The sequence below is a fragment of the Dipteris shenzhenensis genome, chromosome 27, assembly GCF_047967505.1.
Source record: "Dipteris shenzhenensis isolate YYH24624 ecotype China chromosome 27, Dip_SZ_1.0, whole genome shotgun sequence".
Classification (NCBI taxonomy): Eukaryota; Viridiplantae; Streptophyta; class Polypodiopsida; order Gleicheniales; family Dipteridaceae; genus Dipteris; species Dipteris shenzhenensis.
This window is the reverse complement of record NC_141622.1, coordinates 24,063,693-24,080,318: the sequence shown is the minus strand read 5'-3', so window position 1 is coordinate 24,080,318 and position 16,626 is coordinate 24,063,693.

Sequence of the window (16,626 nt, the reverse complement as noted above, 5' to 3'; positions counted from 1 at the left end):
ACGGAATGGACTAATGTCTTCCATTGTTGTATTCTTGTGCACTCTCAATTTTAGCATCTGTGCTTCCTCATCACTATCAATGCATGGTCTAACCCTACAACTCCTAAATCTATCCTTGCAACCCTTAACTCCTAAATCTACCCTTGCAACCCTTAACTCCTCCACCTACAATCTAACCTTGCAACTCTTAACGCTTAAATTACACTTCTCAGCCCCTAGCTCCCTTGATCTATGGATGGAGAAAAGCTCTCCTCCTCAATTTTTGAACCGTACCTTCTCTTCTTCAACCCAAGGCGAAAAACTTCACCAACCATAAATCTTCTTCAAGAAAGCTAATGCGAGAACTACTTTTCATACTTCAAGCCTAACTTAAACATCGAATCATGGTTGATAGGCTCATTCATTTATATAGACATGCTATTGTAATTTGCACTCATTCTAGGTGATTGTTGTTTCCAAACTGCTAGGCATGAGATGGAAAGCAAGTGCTATGCACGTTGCAACGAATGGATGAAGTGTTAAATGGAAGACAAATTGATTCGAATGAAGCTGATAGTTGAATAGAAGCACTCAAGAGTTGAACGAAATAGTCTTTGTATTACAAAAGTCTTTTGTGCCATGGTAGTATAACCGGCTCTTCTATTGAACCCACACACCCTTATATGCATTCCCTTTTGACAAGGTGTGGCAGGTATTGATGACTTCTCGCCATGATGCCATCACTTGGAATTGTGTGCCCTAGCAAGAACTTTGAGAACACTGAGAATACACATTTGTATGGATTGAGGGAGATTTGGATCTTTTGACATTTTTGAAACCTGTTTTGCAGGCATTCTAAGTGTGTGCGCCTCATAGTGTAGATAGAAAGTTATCTAGGAATATTGTTGAGAATTCATCGATGTATTCCTAAAAGGTTTCCACCATGAAGCGTTGTAATGTGGCTGGTGCATTCTTCAACCCGAATGGCATTGTTGAAGTATGCTCCCCATTCGATCATAGAGGTAGAATTTTTCTCTTGACCTTCTTGAACAAATGTGATTTGGTTGTACCCACTCTATCCATCCATGAATGAATATATCGGATGCCCCTTTACCGTGTCTAGGATGTGGTTCATGAATGGCAAAAGGAATGGATCTTTCATTGTTTGTTTGTTGAGCTTTTGTAGTCTACACAAACTCTTAATTTGCTTTTTTAATTGGCACAAGTTGGTTCACTAGAATAAGTTTTACTACTTTTTCTTTGCATTGGTAAAATCTATAAAAGAAAGGCCCTTGGCCTCCCAGATTCATTCAAGTTTGTACTCACACTAATGCTCTTTCATGAGCCAGTTGTACAAAGATTATTCTATTGCAATAAAGACCTTCGGGGGGTCCAACCCTTATTTCAAGGCCTTAGTGTGGTGTGTTGTATCCTCTCTTTCTCTCGGACCCCTCTTTCTATTGCTGCGATTCACTTCTACTCCTCCCAGGTTGAGTCATGATTCATTCCAACATCATATCTTCGACTCTCTAATCCGTACAAGTGCTCGGAAAGAGTCCAACTGCAGTGATCCAATTCCCATCCCTTCTGGAGGATTGTCTACTTGTTGAAATTAGGGTTTCCAGCCCTACCTTGTGCCTAGAGATGCTGCGAATTGAATCCAAAGCACCCAGACCTACTGCAAATTGATTCCAAGGAGCCTAGCACTGTTGCGATTTGGTCTAAGTGTGCCCAGGATCCTCTACAAGCTATTCCAGGGAGTAGAGCCATATTGCGATTTGTTCCAGAAGTTGTTTTGTGTGTTAATGTCTGTAGATACACTCAGAGAAGTTTCCCTTCCAGTACTTATAATGTCCTTCATTCTTGGCAAATCCATGCCCCTTTCACTTGGTGTTGACTGCTTCTTCTTTGACTTTCACAAGCTGGACTAGAGAGTTTTGAAATGATTGCTTCTTCCAAGGGCTCTGTATTCCCTCGGCTTCTTTGGCTGCAACTCCATCTTTGAATCTGAATAAAAAGGAAGCAATAAATCACATGGCCAATATTTGGGCATATCACACTCATTGACTTCTCATTCATGAGAGGTGTCTTCCTGAAACAAGTTCAAGAAAACAGTTCACTTTTCTCCTAGTATTGCCATACAAGGGTTAGATCTTCATAAGGCAAACTTTATCAGCATAAAGAACATACTTAGCCTTAATAAAATTGTTTCTTGGAATCTTTCCATATCCTCTTTTCTTTGAGAATCCTCTCAAATCTTTCTAAATGAAGTGGTAATCTCCATACCGATGATACTCATGCTGGTCAGACATAAACTTGGAGGGTTCTCAAACTTTCCAAAAGGACATATAACTAATAGATGAACTGTAAAATTCTTCGCTTTGGCCATAATAATCCATGAGAAACCATAAGAGTTCTTGTATAAAACAAATCCCACTGGAAACTATTGAATAATAGAATCCTGAAGGAAATACTAGGTCAATAGTGACCATAAAATACTGCCATATTGAGGTCTCGGACTTGAGTCTTGAGCATGTCATGCTCCATAACAAGAAAAAAACAAAACTGAATATCATAACTGAAACTCCTTTGGAACTGAGATAGTATAACTTGAAACTGAAATACTTGGTCAATAATGACCACATGGAATTCCGCCATAAAGGATCGGATACTTGATCAACTGAGATAATATAACTTGAAACTGAAATACTTGGTCAATAATGACCACATGGAATTCCACCATAAAGGATTGGATACTTGATCATCTCATCATCCATAAGAACATAACTGATGATCATGACTTGTTATCATAACTCAATTCCCTAATTGAAGATCATAAAATCAGGCGCATGACCATCAACTTGCCAACTTTGAACATACTATCCTCAAATAGGGTTTGATCTTGAATCTATCATGAATCTAACTCTTCAATTCATAAAATATATACAAGTAGTCTCTAACACTTCTCCTCTTTGGCATAAGTTGCTCAAAACCATAAACTAGATGTAATAACTTTGAGATTCTTTTGGCATGGTACTATGTGTACAAAAGTTTGATGAGACCAAATAAATAGTCCATAGCCTTGACCACATAAGTCACAAAAAACTGGTTTCATAATAGATAATATATCACTTGTGTACAATAACTTGGAATCCTCCAAAACTATAACTCAGAATAACTAGCTTGTCCCATCAAGGAATACTTTAGGACCACATATGTATGTATAAGAAATCTTGTGTGGTTGGCTTTTGATTCCTGAAACAATACACTTCTTTCCTCGTAATAAGATACAAGGGTTAGATCTTTAAATTAAAATAAGGCAAGCTTAATAAACATGAAAGAAATACTTATCTTTAGATGTCCCATAACATCTCTAAAGCCACTTTTTCCAAGGACAACAAGCTTCAACTAAGAAGTGGTTATCTCTTGCTTTTGCCACTCCAGCCAATAGTTCTCTATAGGAATCCTCATCCTAGGACCTTCTCCTCTTCATCTTGCAATCTTGCTTAGGCGCTTCTACTTGTGAGGGCTAAGAGGCCACATCCATGATGAGAAAAACAAAATAGCAACTTTTGCTCTTCGTTGCTTTTTGCTGCTTTTATTGCTAGGCTTTTCATGCCGCTTTGGAGAAAATAAGGTCGCATATCGCACAAAAAGCGGTTGCTTTTTGTGAAAAGCGGGTGTTTTTTTAAAGAGAAGCAGATGCTTTTCGTGAAAAGCAAGTGCTTTTTTCTGCAAGAATTTTGAGCAAGAGATTGGAAGCACACATCACCAAGGATAACGACAGGATGAAACGTCTTTCCCACTTGATAGATTACAGAGAAGAGAAGAAACTAGCCCCAAGAGATAGGGTGATAGAGAGAGAACAAACGTCTCGCCAAGACAAATTTATGCCTCCTGAAAGATGCACCTCAACTCCTAGTGCCGAGCCTCCAAACAAGAGTGCCCTACCTTCTTGGATGTGTATTAGTTCACAAACAGAAGTGCCCCACCTTCTCAAGCAAGAATCATGTCACAGTCAGTGCGCCTCACCCTTGAGCACTTGAACTGATACAAAAACAGGTGTGCCTCACCTTGATTCACTGCTGCATGCTAAACTTGGACTTTTTCCACCAAGGAAAGTGGAAATCCTATGCTTTGATACCATTGTAACCAAACCTTAAGATACTTGAAAATACTTTAGTAATAAAATCATCAAGAGCTTTGTTATTCCAAGGAATTTGGACCAATATGATCGAGAATGGCACCAAATCGAAAGGACTCAGGTGGGTTGATCATAGCAAGAGGATTATTGCATAGTAGTGGCATGGAAAATGCATGGATGGAATAATCAATCTAGAATCAGAAAGAAGGGCCTATGGTTAACCAAAGCTCTTAAAGAGCAAGAAACGCCAAGAAAAAAAAAGGGCCTATGGTTGCCCAGTGCTCTTAAAGAGCAAGAAACGCCAAGAAAAAGAAGAGTCTATGGCTGCTCAGTGCTCTTAAAGAGCAAGAAATGCCAAAGAAAAGCAAGAATCTCCACCTGAAAAGCAAGTTTTTAAGATGTAGAAAGAGGGGCGTGTGGCTGCCTAGTACCCTGGAAGGCCAGTCAACCAAAAGGAGCAGAGAATGCCACAAGACTGATCAATGATCGGAAGTTACCAGATTCCAAGATCCACTTTAGGTAGAAGAGATGGAGGAGACTCTCCGACAAGAACAGACTATGTACCACACAAAGAAGAAAAGTACCCACAGGAAAGTTTATCTGCAGATATCTTGCCAGGTACCTGAACTATTAGGCAATTGATGCCAAGAGAGGAGGTATCCCCAAGTTTTACAACTATATCAAGAAGCTTTTTAGTTGAGAAATACTAATTACAAGCTGAGGGGATGTCACCAATTGGTATTTCTCCCAAGAAATAAAGAAGAGTCTTTATCAGATTGACTATGGTAAAAGAAAACTGACTTTGGTTCACTAGAATAAGTTTTACTACTTTTGATTTGCAGAACTGTGGGGATTCCCACAAGGGACTAGGATTAGTCCAAGACCTAGGAATGCCTGCATTTTGCAAACCTTTAACGAGTTAAAGTGTTGGAATTTGTTTGTGCCATGTGTAGGACCTAAGAGAGTGCAAAAAGGACCCAAGAGTGGGGAGAAAAGTATAAAAAGCAAGTCCCACAAGGCTCAAAAAGTAAAGGCAAAGGGGTTGCCTCATTAAAAAGAGGGTCCACAAGATTAAAAGGCACCTAAAAGCTCCAAAGCACCAGATTTAAAAGGGAAAATACTAAAAGCTTGGCTTTTTGTAAAAGTAGCTTTTAGAAAGTAGGCCCTAGCTTTTTGCTAGGCCTAGTCTATAAAAGAAGGCCCTTGGCCTCCCAGATTCATTCACAATTGTACTCATACTAATGCTCTTTCATGAGCCAGTTGTACAAAGATTATTCTATTGTAATAAAGACCTTTTGGGCCCTAGTGTGGTGTGTTGTATTCTCTCTTTCTCCCAGACCCCTCTTTCTATTGCTGCGATTCACTTCTACTCCTCCCAGGTTGAGTTGTGATTCATTCCAGCATCATATCTTTGACTCTCTGATATCCCTGATCAGATGAACTTTCAATATCACTCATCCAACTCAAAAAGGGAAAGTATATAAATGCCCTATTATAGGGCCACGTAGCAGTACCCATGTGGCACCAAGTCGGGTATGGGGGGTCCCAAGCCCCGCCCCCTAGCCATGCAAAGAGGCTCCCTCTCCTCCCAAAAATCCTCAAGAGGTATGAGAGAGAGAGGGAAAATGAGGCCTTTATATCCAAGGCCCCTCACACATTTGATTATGGGATTAGTCCCAGACACTTCTCCACATGTTAAATGCATGCGAGACCCTTCATTAATCGACAAGGGGGTTTGCCCATATTCCAATACCCCGCATGGGCCAAGCACCTACTAAAAACAAGCATTGACCAAATTAAAGGCCCAGTGCATACAACCAAGGGTGCCCTTGGACAAACTGCATGGGGTAGGTCAAATCAAAGACCTCCCAAAGTGCCTTCAAAGTCCATGTTACTCCACAACATCCAATAAAGCCACTAGTGCAAGCAACCATTGTTGAAAATCATGCCACACTAAACTTCGCATGTAGATCGTGACACCTCTGTATGCTGTTGCACTTAATGTCTGCGTGACACCTCTGCATGCTGTTGCACTTAATGTCTACCACAAAATCGCGGTGCCTCTACAACGCATAGTCCACAGTAGTTGCATCATTGCCACGTGTCATGCATGCACCAACAATGATGCGCAATCCACATAATCTTCCTGCTTTGATACTACTATAGGGCCACACATTAGTCACCACATGGCACCAAGAGTGCACCGGGTACAGGGGTTCCTAAGCCCCACCCCCTAGCCATGCAAAGAGCCCCTCTCTACTCCCAAAAAATCCTGGGAGGGATGAGAGAGAGAGAGGGAAAATGAGGCCTTTATATCTAAGGCCCCTCAATACACACATTTGATTATGGGATTAGTCCCACACAATTGTCCACATGTCAAATGTGTGCAAAACTCTTCATCAATCCAGTTGGCCCCTATTCCAACAATATTCTAGCCATAAGCAAACTCTCTATGGAGCAACATGAGTTATTGAGCTACAAGAACCACATTATCAACCTCACCAAAGAGTTCAAGGGAGACACTTGAGAGGACACTTATAAAGCCAAGTTGGAGGTTCCAATTTTATGGCCTCACACAAGGCAAGAAAAAATTCTTGTAGCAGATGAAATAGGGCATCCAAAGTCAAAGATGAGGGATTTGGTGTCCCCCATTTTGCCCACATCTAGCATAGAACATTCCCTAGCAGGATGACCAAAATGCTAGCTATAGATAGCTGCTAACATGTGAATTTGTTTGCTTAGACATCCATGTAGTCTATCTATGTTGTGGACTCCACAAGGGCAGTATGCCTTTTCCAAAACACCTAATGAAAGTGTTTGTTCATTGCTAGATGGACTCGATATGTTCCCAAACCCATATATAGAATTCTCATTACTTAGTTGGTAGTTCATTGGATGAATATGAACTAGAATGTGATGGCATGATGCAATAATTGCTCAAGGACTTTCACTTTGTATTGGAGAAAATGGGATGTTCCATTCATTACCTCATTTTTTCTCAAGGAACTATAAATAACTTCTAGATGCACTCAACATACCCTTGGTTTTTCCTCATTCACATCCACTCACAACCCATATGATTATCAATCACAACAGCTAACTTCCTACTCATACCAATAGTTGAGTCCTTAGTACATCATTTGATACCTCAAGGTACTCCTCTCAAATCGAGTTCCATTCTAACATGTCCAATTGTCATATCATACATTCTTGCATTCTCATGTATATCTTATACTTGCATTTAAACATATATAAAATACTTTACTTTCTCATAGCAAAACACCGTGAAAAAAAGGGTATATATTACATTTTATTATGAAAAAGCCTCATGATCAAGAAAAAGAGAGACATTTACTTACCCATCAAACTCTTCCCCCATCTTTTCAAGAGAGAGATTTCCCACTACTACAACTCTACCTAGCATGACTTAGTTAAAGTCTCATCTTTTAGGTAAAGGCTTCAGAGGTAGATTGTCATATTTTATTTCCTTAATTAAGATCTTCCTTTTCCATTTCTCGTCTAAGTTCTATAAGAGTAGCATAAATGAGATCCCATAATTCTCCACTATGAAAAGAAAATTGGAACACTCCCTCCACACTCTATAGCTATCACTTGGCCTTTTAAATCCTTTATAGTTGTGGAAACCCTTGTCTCATTTGGCAAAGACATATGGAACTCTCGTAATGTTAGATCAATTCTCTTTGACAATTATAAACAAACTTGGTATGAAACATAGTCCTTTTATCCTCAACATTGACTTTATGATAGTCAGTGACATTGTTGTGGTCAAAGGCCAACAACTTTGCCTCCTTATCACTCAAACTTGCATACATAGTACAATTACAATGATTGCATGCTCGGAAACTGTGCACATCCCATACCATGGAGGGGGGTTTGTACGCTATCTCATGGGATATTCATAGATGCCACTTATACCTTGGTATGAGCCTTGTAGGCCTAGTTATAGTCAGTTAGGACTATTGGTATAGTTAGTTTATGTACCATCTAGTTCACTTAGGACACTTAGTCCAGTTAGGGCAGTTAGCCCTAGGGTTTTGTTATGTTGGCTCTCCCTTGAGCCTCCACACTTCAATTTTGGAGCAATCTATTACAGCATCTCGTTTTTCTCCATTGTGCTTCCATTTTTTAGCTTTCATTACTTCCAACACCCAACACTTCTCAAGTGCTATGTTTCGGATCATCAATCGAAATGGGAGAAATGTTTCATAAAGTATCTCCTAAAGCATCTTTCTATTCATCAACATGTGCAGTAGTTCAGTAAGAAGAAAGGATATGTTTTAGTTGAAGCATTCCTACTCCAAGTGCTATAATCTTGAGAAGTAAACCCATGTCAGATTCATTGTAATATTTAGTATAGATCTCAAATAGCCTGCTAGCCACAGCCTAGAACTTGTCTTTAATACTTGCCTATATTTTGTTGTCCATGCTGGACTAGTTCTTCCTACATATCTTGCAACTCTTGATTGGAGATACAAATAATGTCAAACTCACCATAGATGCATTAATCATTCCATCATCAATTGTTTTAATTTGGAGAGGGCATTTAACTATTCAGTGAGAAAAATAGTTGTTGTTTATGGTTCTATGTTTTTCTCTACAAGAATATCCACACTATGAACAAATTCATCTTGGATTTCTTTAAACCAAGATTGTATCAAGGTATAGGATTTTGATGTGTTGTTAATTTTGTGGCTACCTCATTAACCTAGCAACCATGCTACTCTGTTGTAGTGGCTAGAGTGTGTTGTAGTTATTGTACCTATTCTTGTAGTTGATTGATGGTCTAGTTTTGCTATTGCATTTTCTTCCTACTGCTTTTTGTTTTTACCTTTTTATGTAATTATTGTTCAACAAAACTACTTAATGTATCCAAGGCATTGGGGACATTCTTCATTATCAACTCCTCCATCTCATCTTTGGATCGCTTTGTTCATATTTCTAGAGGAGATGTTGCTTTGCAAAAGAGGGGTTTTAAAATTCAACTTTAGAAAAAAACTACTTAGTTCATAAGTAAAGAGGGGTGTTTTTATTGGGGTGAACTTTTAGTCGAGGGGTTTTTCCAATACCCCTTGAACCCACGAGATACATAGGGTTTCTTAGTGGTGCACCCCCCAGGAGGTACCTCCTTGTTGGTCTCTTTGAGTTTTTTAAATTTGTTCTTTGACTCTGAGTCTGATCATTCTAGTCAATTGAATGCTTCTTGTCTTCCTTTTGTAGTAATGTATCTGTTCTTTTGGAACTACTGATGACCATAAGATGAGTAGTATGGCTTTCCTCTACTTGAATGCATGCAGAAGAGTCACAATAAGTAACCTCTAGGATAGTTCTAGGACAAGTCAAATAGTTTAGAAATCTACCTAGAAATGTGGCTTTGGATAATCTCTAAAACCTTCATCTATATAACACTCTCTCTTTGAGGAATATTATAGTTTATTTTTGCTCAAGCTTGGAATTCTCTCTCTCTCTCTCTCTATACAAGAGATTGAGTCAGAGGAGCATTTCATCTTCAAGTGTCTAGTATACTATCAGATCTGTGGTCACTCCTAATTCCTCTTTAGAGACAACTTCAAGCTACATTTCTGCTTCCTCGCCTTTTCAAACTAGAGATGCTTAGCTGTTTTCATCCTTGAGAACTTATACATTGAGAGAGCTTACTCAAATCATAGAGATAGGGACAAGGTGCATTGGCAAACTCCTTTTAGAGCATGATCACAGAGTTCTTCCAGGTAGAATGCATAGGTTACCACCAATGAGTCCAAGATCCAGTGACACATCATACTCGACAGAGGATGGACACACATATTACACTTGGAGACATCCCCTCCATGTTTAGAATAGGGATATGACCGAATGGGGTCACTATAGCCTTGGTATGACATAGAGCTTTTGCCAGGAGATGACATTAGGTAGCGCCCACGACTGACAGTTAATTACCAACCCCCACAGTGACCCGCAATTACTCACCTACCAGTTACCAGGGATACTTCCAAAATTCCATTTTTCCTCCCTATTCACATCTCCTACTTTAACCTCCCAGAAAACACAGGTGCAATTTTTATGTTTTGAAGGATATCAAGCTTCAGACCCCTTTGAAATCTTGGCCCTATCATAAGTGACTACATCAGCAACACACTTTGTAAATAGCTCCATCTGGCTTCAATTATTTGTGTGTCAATGTTCTCTTCACCAAATCATGTTCTCCCTTGCCGTTTCCTGATGCTAAGAAAAATGGCTCATTTCTAACCCAGTCAAACTAGCATATCTAGCCTTGAGCTGTTGTGAAGCAGCGCTATCTGACCACACCTAATGTTGTTTAATTACCATAACTTGTTCCTTCAACCATTGCAAGTGTAACATGAAACAATGTTGCCTCTCGTGTAGCTAGACATTTTGAGGTCCACATTCATGTTGAGGGGGAAGAGGGAGCACTCAGGAAGGGATAAGAGACACTGTATATGGTGGAGCAAAAGCTACTCCAGCTTATTCCTCTATCATATATATATGAGTATACATGGGCACTGTACAAGTGGGTGGGCACACTGCCCTTTACCCCAACAACCTCCCACTTAAAGGCAGTGTGCCTTTAAGGGAGTATAGTACACATATAATACAATAAGCCATAGGCTGAAAAACAAGATGACCAGACCGTCATCCTATGCCCATCGGCACTTTACAATGTGCAAAGTGCATAGAGGAATAAGCTGGAGTAGCTTTTGCTCCACCATATACGGTGTCTCTTATCCCTTCTTGAGTGCTCCCTCTTCCCCCACAACTGGTATCAGAGCCAAGGAGAGCTTGGTGAGAGCATGGTGAGAGCTTGGTGAGTGTGGCTAGCAAGGTTAGAGAGGAGCAACCCGGTGGGAGCTTCATCGATCGAATTGGAACTGTAGTGAAGGCGAAGAAGCGAACGATCTAATAGAGAGCTCTTGCAAGAACTAAAGCAAGCTTGGGCTTGGTAGCTCATAAGAAGAAGGGGAAGGTCTGATAGAGAGCTCTTGCAAGAACCTTGAGCTACCTCTGTGATGGTAGATCAAAACAACATATCAGCAAACTGGTCCGATCTACCGGATTGCTGGCTGTGGGCTCCAGATTGGTGTTGACGGGATTGCTGGTTGTGCTCTTGATCGTGATGACCGTGCTTACTTGGGTCTTCACTTCCACTAATGTACAAACATCTGTGAAATCCATCACTGCTCAATTCCATCACGAATTGACGAATTGCTGAGCTATCCATGGAAGAAGAAAGCTACTTCGAAGATTGCTACTACAAGAATTGTTGCCTACGAAAGAAAGGGGACATTTGTTGCAAAGAAAGGATGCTGTTGTAAGTTGCTGCTCAACATCCTCGACAGATGGCAGCAATAAATCATCGCTAGGAGCTGTGCCAGAATGAGATTGTCCCTCAACGCTGCTTGCTATGGGATTCGATTTATCCTACACGGCTGAAGGCTTATCATCTACGAGGGTTAGTTACAAATCGTCTTCAAGGTGGAGATTGACACTACCATGATCGATTTGTAATTTGTTTTGAGCCTGATGCAGTGCAAGGGTGTTAGGACTAGCAATAGCAAGTGGCTTATCCCACGACCTGCACTTGAAATAGATTTAAAGTCTGAGGCAAGGGCTGATGGAGCCGTGGACACTGGGGAGGTACCCTTGAGAGGATGGCAAGAAACAGGCTTGGGTGAGCAAGGTCGTAGAGATTGTAGTTCTATGTGGAGTGCTTGTAGGAGTCACTTGTATGGCAGAGCAGTAAGGAGCTGGCCATCAGAGGCTGTAGTTGTCACCCGACACGGAGGCCCTTGATCAGATGCTTGAAAGTTCACACATGCTTTGACAGTGGTACATGCCTGGTTGAGATGCATTGACAGTTCATTGGATGCATGGTTATTTGCCTATGTTGGATACATATACGGTGGTATGGTGATGTATTGAGATCCTGTCAGATTAGCATTGTTTGGAGCTGTTTCAGGGCTGGTTTGTCAGCATTTTGGGGCTGATTTGTTACCGTATTTGGGGCTGATTTTATGGCATTGTGTTTGCCATTGGTCAGGACATTACAATTGCTACTGTTGCTGGTTTTTATGACAAAATAGTCATTTTCAGGACTGAATATCTCTTTCTTGGTGCGAAATTGCGCTTTGTGCCAAACTGGAAAGTTGTAGTTCACAGAACATACTACAACTTTTATTTTGGAAGCAATTTGATCCAGTATAAGCTGTAGGAGTTACAGCCTCTGCAAAACCACAAAAAGTTGCAGTCTACTGTCTATTTGTGACCAATATGCAGAAAGCTATTTTTCAGGTGAGAATATCTGAGATCCACAAGGATTTGGATCTTGATGTTAACTGACAAGTTGTAGATCTTTCTACAAGCTACAACTTTGTAGTTTACAGCTTTGGCATCCGGTCTTTCGGTGAAAAGATATCAATGTTCAAAAATAAGGATAGCATGTTATCTTGCCCAAAGTGGATGTGATTTCTCTTGCACAACAGAATCACAAAAAGTGATTGGGATCTCACTTCAGTCCAAGGGCATTATTGGCATTTTGGCAAGTCAATTTGGCACATTTGGCAAGTGGTGAATGCTCGATTTTGTTGCCAAAGGATTGCACACTTGAGGTGATGCATTGGTGATGCAGTAAATGCCATTTTCGATGCATTATGGATTTGCATTGGTGGATGCCGCACTGATATTTATGGATAGTTGAGTTGGGCTCCTATTGCCATTGGTTGAGTAGGCATTTCTCATTTGGTTCAGTGCATTTCTTACTTGGATTGCCAGGCATTGGCAGGTTACTGGGCTGCATATATTATTGTTTATGCCTCTTTATGGCTGAGTGCTTTTGAGCATTAGATCAACCAATTTATTTGGAGACCTGATTGGTCTGGACAACACTATATTTTTTGGTCATTTGGGTTGCCTATTGCACTATACTGCTCTTTGGTTGTGACCTATTGTGCCACAAATATGGCATCTACAGCTGGTAGTGCCCTCTTTGATATTGAGAGGTTGGATGGATCAAACTTTCAGTATTGGAAAGAGCAGATTTATGATGTGTTAGTGCAGAAGAGGCAGCATAAGCCCATTCAATGCAAAGGTGTCAAGCCTAATAGCATTAAACAGAGTGATTGGGATGACATGGATGAGCAAGCATGCTCTATCATTCAGTCATCACTCTCGAAGTCAGTCTACTTGCAGGTACGGAATGGTGTACAGGGTGTAGACTACCATGCATATGAGTTCTATACTCATATATGCCGGATGTATGACCATGATAGTGTTATGTTACAGCATGATGGGCTGAAATGTCCTGATGGGCTGAAATACAGCCTTGATATGCACTCCAAAGGTCGATCAATTGGTAGAAATAGGTCATGTTCAAGGGGGAATTCCAAGAGCAAGTCTAGCTCTCGGACTTGTGTTAGATGCTTCTATTGTGAAAAGTATGGCCACATGAAAAAGTACTGCTGGAAATGGCTAAGAAAATGCAAGAAGAAGAGCAAGGTTAAGAATGACCAGAAGAAGGAGAAGAAACATGTTGAGCTTCAAGGCGTGGATGCCAAGGTTTCCATTGATAGTAGCAATGATGAAGGCATTCTTTTATCTATGTCTGACACCTCCTTCTTGGCCACTGATGTACCCATTCTTGGTGATTGGATGTTAGATCCATGTGCTTCATGTCATATGACCCCTCATAGGTCATGGTTCAGTGCATATCAGGAATGCATTGTGGAGAGTGGTTTGATGGGCATTGATCATTCTATGGATGTCTATGGTTATGGGGATATCCACCTTGTTATGCCTAGTGGCTCTATTCTTGTTCTACAGAGGGTTAGACATATACCAAGACTTGCTACGAGTAAGATCAGTATTGGACAGTTGGTTGAGGCAGGTTATCATGTCTCTTTGGGTGATCATGCGTGGAAGATTGCTAGAGGCAATCTGGTTATGGCTAGGGGATCACAGGTTGGATTCTCTTATGCATTGCATGTATCAAGTGTCCAGGATAAGATGCTTATGATTAGTAAGCAGCTATCAGTTAGTTTATGGTATGCCAGACTTGGACATATGTCTACTGTAGGTATGGAAGCCCTTACAACATTGAGATACATGTTGAGAGTTGTGGTGCCATGAGCACATGTAGAGCAAAGGTATGAGCAAAGGGTAAGCTGCCACATGGCATGGAGGAGATATCCCACATGTGAGCAAGCAAAATGGATGTAAGTACCCTCACCTATAAAAGGGAGGTTCATTTGAAGTAATATCAATCAAGCACTTTGCACTATCTCAAGATTCTCTTTATGAGTCCAAGCTAATCTATCTTGGAACCTAATTGACTTAAGATACATGTCATGAGCACTCTCTTCATCATGTTTCCACACAAGTTTCATCCACCTTAGAGCGCTCCATAGATCCTGAGGCACACATGTTTTGTCATGGTATCAGAGCTTAGGTCTAGTCTTCTAGATTAGTTGTAGGCATGTCTTAGGAGCTCATGTTTTTTTCTCCTAGGTTAGTTTTAGTTGTAGAAGGAGAGTTCTTATGAAACTTCCGTCTTCCCATTCTGAAAGAGAGCAATTCCTTCATAATCTTCTGTGAGAGAGAGAGAGATAGAGAGTTCCTTTTAAAGATCTATTTTGTGAGATAGATCTCTGAGGAGATTTTTGAGCCTCAGAGGGTGTCCCAGCAAATAGACAATCATGAAGGCAGCATGAGTAGAAGCAATAGAAGAGCAGCGGGCTACAAAAGCAAGCTCCCACGACTGAGCCAAGTAGAGTTTGAGAGTTGAGCAAGAAAGCTTGCAGGGAAGCATGGGCTTGTGGAGAATGCAAGAATAGCCACAAGTCCATAAAGACACACATGCAAAACAAGGCTTGACTGGGAACAACTAAATAGAAGAAGCCTCAAACAACGATGGACAAGAAGATCTGAAGCACTGAAGTAGAAAGATCCGAATGATAGCAGCGACCACGCAGTAGAAGTGCCTCCACAACCAAGCATACTGAAGCTACATAGCCGCGGTCATCCAATGAATGCCCTGGCTCGAACAAGCTCCTACGACATAGCTCTACCTCAAAGCAGCCTCCCGCTAGCTGACAATTCCAATCAGACGATGCCACAGCGACCAAGATCGTGAAAGCCAACAGTGGCTCTATCATTACCTCCCCAAATTTTGAACTCAGGACTGGCTTCCCTACGTGTGTAGCGAGTAGGCGAAGCTGTTAAGCTACCAATATCCTCATCCTTGTTTTCAGAGTTCAAGCTAGGACTCTCTAGTAGCAGGTGCTGTCCGCCAGAAGATAGCCTACGACCATCGGAATTGTACGTCGACAGACTGTTGCGAGTCTTTTGGGTAGCGCATCCAGCCGAAGAGAGAGCACGGTGATGATGGACATGTAGCATCTCCATCAAAGAGCTTCTCCACAGCTTTCAACCACAAGCTTCAACGTCAACGAGCTGGCTCAGCAACCTCTACACAGAGGGGTCTCCAATGACAATCAGCCATCCAGACGAGCAAAATGACTTGCAAGGGACCCCTAAGCTCCTCTCCAACGAGCATGCGCTCAGCCCAAGTTCTCCGTTGCCATGCCCACGCCTCCGACATCGATGCAGAGAAGCAAGATTTTCTTCTTCTCTAAGGTTCACCACATTTTGACACATGGCAGATAAGTTTTGACCTGGGTTAGCTCCAAGCAACCATGGGTTAATTGGTTTGGTCAGTGCTCTAGTTTATGCCACGTGGCAGATAAGGTTTGGTGTGGTTAAATTAAACCATGGTTAAGGCACATGGTTAGGGGTAGGATTAGTTAAGTGCCACCTAAGCACAGAGCCCCTTGTTAAGCACAGTATGGAATTCAACATGTGAATCCCTGTGCCACATCATCAAAGGCCCTTCTTCTTCACAAAAGCATCAACAAGCTATAACTTGCAATCCAAGAAGAATTTGCACACGCTCCAAAAAGGAAAAGTGATCGTCTTTTCAAGCTCCACACGCCTGTCATGTCAAAATAATTGTATGCAATTAGACTATGCAATTAGACACTGCCAATATTGAAAGAAATCAATTGGTAAGACCTTTGCAACAAATGACAAATCAAAGCATGTATGCACACTTCGTTGTCATAAGTATGCCAAAAGCACAAGTGCATGAGATGACCATAGCAGAAAGCATGGCATCCACACACAAAGCATCAAGGCACATGGAAGAACAAAGCATCATGCATGAAGCTACACCAAGCAAAGAAGAGAATGCCATTGTCATCAAGCTATGAGCCAAAAGGTGACATCAATGGAATGTATTGAAAAGCAACCTTGCCTATGTTTTGTAATCAAGCCTGACCACCTGAGAGTAGCTATGAAAGCACCCAGGGGAGGTATTGACATGTAAAAACCACACTTGACCACCTTAAGTAGCAATGCATGCACTAAGGGGAGGTGATGGATTTGTAACTCACATCTGACCACCTTGCAGTAGCCAA